This window comes from Piliocolobus tephrosceles, chromosome 20 (genome assembly GCF_002776525.5).
Source record: "Piliocolobus tephrosceles isolate RC106 chromosome 20, ASM277652v3, whole genome shotgun sequence".
Classification (NCBI taxonomy): Eukaryota; Metazoa; Chordata; class Mammalia; order Primates; family Cercopithecidae; genus Piliocolobus; species Piliocolobus tephrosceles.
In genome coordinates, this window is record NC_045453.1 from 11,051,925 (window position 1) to 11,058,873 (window position 6,949).

The window sequence follows — 6,949 nt, forward strand, 5'->3', positions numbered from 1 at the left end:
TTTTTTTTTTTTTTTTTTTTTTTTTTTTTTTTTTTTTTTTTTTGAGATGGAGTCTTTTGCTCTATCGCCTAGGCTGGAGTGCAGTGGCGCGATCTCAGCTCACTGCAACCTCCATCTCCTGGATTCAAGCAATTCTCCTGTCTCAGCCTCCTGAGTAGCTGAGATTACAGGCATGTGCCACCATGCCTGGCTAATTTTGTATTTTTCATAGAGATGGGGTTTCACCATGTTGGCCAGGCTGGGCTCGAACTCCTGACCTCAGGTGATCTGCCCACCTTGGCCTCCCAAAGTGCTGGGATTACAGGCGTGAGCCACCGCGCCTGGCCGTGATTGCCTTTTGATTGTTTGTTTGTTCTCAGCCCCATCTGGCCGCACAAGGACCATAAGTTAATCCTTCTCCCAGGTAGTTCTATGTCTAGATGACAAATGGCTCTATCACCCAATTTCCAGATGTAAAGAGTAGGGGCCAGAGGCCGGGCACAGTGGCTCATACCTGTAATCCCAGCGCTTTGGGAAGCCGAGGCAGGTGGATAACGAGGTCAGGAGATCGAGACTATCCTGTCAAACATGGTGAACCCTGCCTCTACTAAAAACACAAGAAATTAGCCGAGTGTGGTGGCGGGTGCCTGTAGTCCCAGCTACTCAGGAGGTTGAAGCAGGAGAATGGTGTGAACCCGGGAGGCGGAGCTTGCAGTGAGCCGAGATCGCACTACTGCACTCCAGTCTGGGTAACAGAGCAAGACTCCGTCTCAAGAAAATAAAAAAAGTAGGGGTCAGAGAGAGCAAGGAGCATGCCTCTGGTCACTGGAGCTAGGGTGGGCCCTGTGGTCTGTCTGGATGGATTCACATTTGGTCTGATTCCTTCTCTGTCGGTCCTGGTCCCATGCTCCGGCACAGACTATAGATGCAGAAAGTGAGGCACTTGCCCAGGACCAGATCTGCCCAGGTCCCAAACCCATGCTTTTTGCAAAATACCAGCATTAGCTAAGGAGGGAGTAAGGACGAGAAGAGCAGCAGAAGGAGGTGGGTGGTACTGTTGTCCAGGTGAGAGAGGATGGAGGCTGGGCTGGGAGGTGGGAGGACCCTGCTCACACCCTGTTTGTGCATACTGTTTCTCATGCTTTTTTTATCCTTCACAGCTTAACTCCAGGATCACGTCTTGATGACAACCATCTCATCAACGACCGCTTGGCCATCATTTGCCAAGGGCTCACTGAGTGCAGGGGCCCTGAAATTTACATGCATCATCTTCAGTCTACTCACCATCCCTGACTTTAAATGCCATCTATATGCTGAAGGCTCCCACATTTGCATCTTCAGCCCTGTCCTTATTCTTAAATCCCAGGTCCAGGTTTCTAATCACCTCCTCAAAATTCCTGATGTGTCCTCTGTTTAGAACTTTTGCACTGGTCGTTCCCTTGGCCTGGCATCCTCTTCTTTGAGTTGGTAGCCTGGGTGTAGTGTGGCGCCTGAGAAGTCTGTGCTGCATCCACACAGCAGGCTCTGGAGAGTGTGGAGGGAACTTGATGATGAAGGGACAGAGATTTGACCCACACACATTAGATGCTGTGTGACCCCGGAGATTGCTTAACTGTGTCTCAATTTCCTCTTTAGCCAAACGGGCTCTAAGTGAGCTGATGACATTACTGGGGTCCCTGACTCGTTGTAGCTTGTGGGAAGAAAGTGGTCATGCCCTCAGAAACTGTCTGGTCAACCTGCCGTTGTAGAACTGGGAACACTGAGGCCAGAGAGGAGTCCCAGTGTCCAAGGACCCATGAACAGAGACAGAGCTACGGGATTTTTGAAAGATTAATTTACTTATTGGATAATTTATTTATTTAACGTTTATTGAGTACCTATTGTATGCTTAATTGTGAGCAAGACAGTTTCTGCTGGCAAGGAACTCTCAGCTCAGTGGACGAAACAGATGACAAGGTGCTCACTATGCAAATAGTAATTCCTGGCCTGGCATGATGGCTAACCCCTGTAATCCCAACACTTTGGGAGGCCAAGGTGGGAGGATCGCTTGAGCCCAAGAGTTCAAAACCAGCTTGGGCAACATAGTGAGACTTTGTCTTTACAAAAATAAAAATAAAATATTAGCCAGGCATGGTGGCACATGCCTGTAGACCTAGCTACTTGAGGGAGGCTGAGGTAGGAGGATTGCTTGAGCCTAGGAAGCTGAGACTGCAGTGAGCCATGATCGTGCCATTGCATACCAGTGTGGGCAACAGAGTGAGATCCTGTCTCAAAACAGTAACAACAAAAACAACAACAAAAAATAAGAACAACAATTAATTTTCACAATCTGTGTTCAGGGTCGTGGTGGAAGAAGGCTTGGGACCTAAGAGACCCCCAGATGAAAAAGGGATTCTCTCTGTGTGACAGATCAGGGCAGCCTCCATGGAGAAGGTGACACAATGTGGGTTTTCCAGTTTGAATATGAGTTTTGCAGATAAGGTAAAGAGGAGCATTTCACACTGATAGATTTTGGATGTTGTCTGCTCTAAATCTCATGTTGAATTGTAATCCCTAGTGTTGGAGGTGGGGTCTGGTGGGAGGTGATTGGATCATGAAAAGTGGATTTCTCTGTAGCCATAAAAAAGAATGAGTTCATGTCCTTTGCAGGGACATGGATGAAACTGGAAACCCTCATCCTCAGCAAACACCACATGTTCTCACTCATAAGTGGGAGTTGAACAATGAGAACACATGGACACAGGGAGGGGAACATCACACCCTGGGGCCTGTTGAGGGGTGAGGAGAAAGGGGAAGGAGAGCATTAGGACAAATACCTAATGCATGTGGGGCTTAAAACCTAGATAATGGGTTGATAGGTGCAGCAAACCACCATGACACTTGTATACCTATGTAACAAACCTGCACATTCAGCACATGTATTCCAGAACTTAAAGTAAAATTTGTTTAAAAAGTGGATTTCTCATGAATGGTTTAGCATCATACCCTTGGCACTATCCTCATGATAGTGAGTGAGTTCTAATGAGATCTGGCTGTTTAAAGGTGTGTGGCGTCTTCCCCCTCTCTCTCTTGCACCTGCTCCTACTACGTAATATACCTGCTCCCACTTCACCTTCACCTTCTACCATGAGTAGAAGCTCCCTGAGGCCTCCCTAGAAGCCAAGCAGATGTCAGTACCATGCTTGTATGGCCTACAGAACCCTGAGCCAATTCAACGTCTTTTCTTTATAAATTACCCAGCTTCAGACATTCCTTTACAGCAACGTAAAAACAGCCTAACAGACACGCAAAGAGACTTGTCTGTGCACACAGGGGTAAAGTTACAGAAGTGAGTAATAGTGTGGAGAATTCACAGGAAGAAGGAGTCAAACAATATGGCCGGGGTTTGGGGGTACTTGGAAGGAATGTCAAGACTGGAGAGGTTAGTGGGGCTTGGACAACAAAGGTCTATGTCTACCAGGCTCAGTTTAAGACACAGGGAGCCGTGGGAAATTTTAAAGCAGAGAAGTGGCATAGTCAAGGCTGCATTCCGGGAAAATAGTGCTGGAATTTCATCATGGAATTTTAAATCTTTTTTTTTTTCTTTCTTTCTTTCTTTTTTTTTTTTTAGAGGCAGAGTCTTGCTCTGTTGCCCAGGCTAGAGTGCAATGGTGCAATCTTGGCTCACTGAAACCTCTGCCTCCTGGGTTGGAGTCATTCTCCTGCCTCAGCCTCCTGAGTAGCTGGGATTACAGGCCTGCACCACCATGCCCGGCTAATTTTTGTGTGTGTTTTTAGTAGAGACAGGGTTTCACCATATTGGCCAGGCTGGTCTTGAATTCCTGACCTCATGTGATCCTCCCACCTTGACCTCCCAAAGTGCTGGGATTGCAGACATGAGCCACCGTGCCTGGCCAGAATTTTAGATCTTGAATTTAGTGATTATCATCATCCCTGGGCCCTTTTGAAAAGAAGAGCAAATTGAGGCCAGAAAGGGAAATGGCACCCAACTGTTCATCAGGGGCAGAAGCGTTTGCCCCCACCCTGGTCTCTGTAGGTGGGGCTGAGCCTGATGCTGGGGTGTGTTTGCAGGTCCTGTGAAGTGAGCTGTTCCCAGTGGGACCAGTTCCCAGTCCTCTGTGACATCCCTCTCTCTGCTTCTCCCATTCGGGCCTGCCCTGCAGTCTCCGAATATCGTGGCTGATGTGGAAACTCTCTTGTTACACGTTCCTTTTCCAGTTGTGTGACCCTAGCTGTGTCCTTCCTCTCTGGAGCTTTGGTTTCCCCATCTGGCTAATGGGGGTGATCAGTGGGGTGATGGCTGGCAGTGACTATCAAGCACTCGGGGATCTCCTCCAATTCTCCCAAAGGCCCTGAGGAAGAAGAGGGCCTGCCATTGTCAGTGCCCCGTCCACTGGCAGAAAGCGTGAGGCAGAGCTGGTTGTGGAAAGCAAGGCTCAAAATTTACCTCACTAGCCTGTGTGGTTCTGGATGGCACAGAGCCAACTGGGACTCTCATTTTTCTCATTCTGGTCCCTACTCCCCTCTTCGTGTGACCTAAAACCTTAACAGCTGTGTAAGTGAAAGTGGAACAAACAAAGCAACCCCTGAGAGACATCTCATGATGCCAGGGGCAGCCTCAGAGGACAGACCAATCCTCCTCTCAATCCCTAAAAAGCCTCTGCCTGACTGAGCACAGCTGGGAGTAGTGAGGTCAGGCCTGGCTTGGTAGATCAAAACAGCAATGGCCCCAGGGCCTGACAGGTGTTCGGGAGGGGCAGAGCTGAGTTGTTGATCTAGCTCTTAAAGATCCTTGAGCTTGAAGTCACCCTGGGACAGCCTCAGCAAGCACTCAAGACTGGCACTTGGGAAAGGTCACATGGCTTTGGTACTTGGCCAGTTTTAGATGGCGAGAAGCACTACTGTGTTAGAGTCTAGATTGTCTTAGAAAGCCAGCTCTACCCATGAGTTCCTGAAGAAAGACCCTGAAATCTCTCAGGCAGCAAATGGAGGTCAACTTGGTCAACCTGGCGCCCACTCTGGATCCAGCTCTGTGCCTGGCCCTGGGAGAGATGAAAAAATGAGGCCAGCCTACTTTCTCTCTGTGGCTCTAAGAACATCTGTGATTTCCCTGTAATTACGCATAATACATGCTCACTGTTTAAAATTTATAAAATACAGAACAGTGAAAAGATGAAAGTTAAAGTCAATCCAAATATCACCAACAAAGAGAACAAGTGTTAACATTTTGTTTTATCTTGTTCGATGTTGCTACATCATATTTAAGTGTATGTGTATATACAAACTCACATAATTATGTATTTAATTTCTAAAAATGGAATCACTCAATTGTCCAGGAAATATTTGTTGAACATTCACCCTGTGCCAAGCATGTGGCAGGCAGTGGACCAGAGAATGTGGTTCCTACTGTCATGAAAGTTGACTCTAAGCACATTTTGTCCCTTGCCTTTTTTCACTGTGTGCCTAACATTTTCAAATCATATATATTTCTACAACATATTTATTGGTTTTCTAGAACTTCATCACATGGCTGAATCCTAACTTATCAAGCCCCACTTTTCTTGCACATTTAAGTTGTTTCTCATTTTTTTCACTACTGTGAACAGTGCCATCCCTGCAGCCTTGGGCTCAGAAGGTGGATTGACTTATTCCATATCAATTTCAACCTCCTCTTATATGTCTTCCTCAACTGCAGGGGCTGGAAGGGTGAAGACTGCATTTCCCAACTCCCTTGCAGCTAGGGTTTAGAGACCAATTAAGTAGTTCCCATTAAATGCACTTGTGTGAGGTTTTGAAGGCAAAAGTAAGAGAGACGTCATCCTCCTGCTTTTGCCAGTTGTGAAGCCATTGAGACCTCCTACAGCTGTGTCTGCAGTGCCTGGTCACCAACTCTTGGGTGTTGAGAAGTGGTGATGGGACATCAGCCACATCTGATGGCTGGAGTGAAGCTAAGGTGACAAATTCCTGAAGACAATAGTTCCCAAGTTTCTGGGTGGTGGCAGAGGCAGCATCTTTCCTGGGCAGGCCAGTTTAGCGGTGACATTCTAAGAATCACTCCTAGAAGCCCAGGTCCCTTGCTTCAGAACTTTTCATGATTTTGCAAGAACACAACTTCTCGCATTAAATCTCCTTATGTTGAAAGTAGTGAATGTGGTTTCTGTGACCTGCACCTGAACTCTGGGTGATATAAGCTACATCTTTGAGCTTGTTGGCAACTATTTCCTTAGACTAAATGTCTACCATGGAACTTACAAGTCAAGGATTTGTTCTTTTTGTTTATTTAAATAGTTTTACTGAGACATAATGAACATACCATATTTAAAGGGTACAATTTGATACTTAGTGTATTCACAAAGTTGTAGATCTATCATCATCATCTCGTTTTAGAACATTTTTTCACCCAAAAAAGAAATTTCATACCCATTAGGAGTCAACTCCTTACCTCTCTCCCCAGTCCTAGGCAACCGTGAGCCTATTTCCTATCTTTATAGGTTTACTTATTCTGGACATTTCATATAAATCAAATTATACAATATGTCATCTTTTGTGGCTGGCTTCTTTCACTTAGCATAATGTTTTCAAGGTTCATCCATGTCATGGCACATATCAGAATTATATTTCTTTTTATTGCTAGATAATGTTCCATTATATGAATGTACCGCATTTTATTTATCCATTCATCAGCTGACAGACATTTGGGTAGTCTCCACTTTTATTTTATTTTTAGAGACAGGGTCTTGTTCTGTAGCCCAGGCTGCAGTGCAGTGGCACAATCATGGCTTACTGCAGTCTCAACCTCCTGGGCTCTAGCAATCCTCCCACCTTAGCCTCCTGAGTAGCTGAGACTACAGATGTGTGCTACCACACTTGGCTAATTTTTTCTTATTTTATTTTATTGTAGAGACAAGGTCTCGCTGTGTTGCCTAACCTAATCTCAAACTCCTGGGCTCAAGTGATCCTCCTGCCTCAG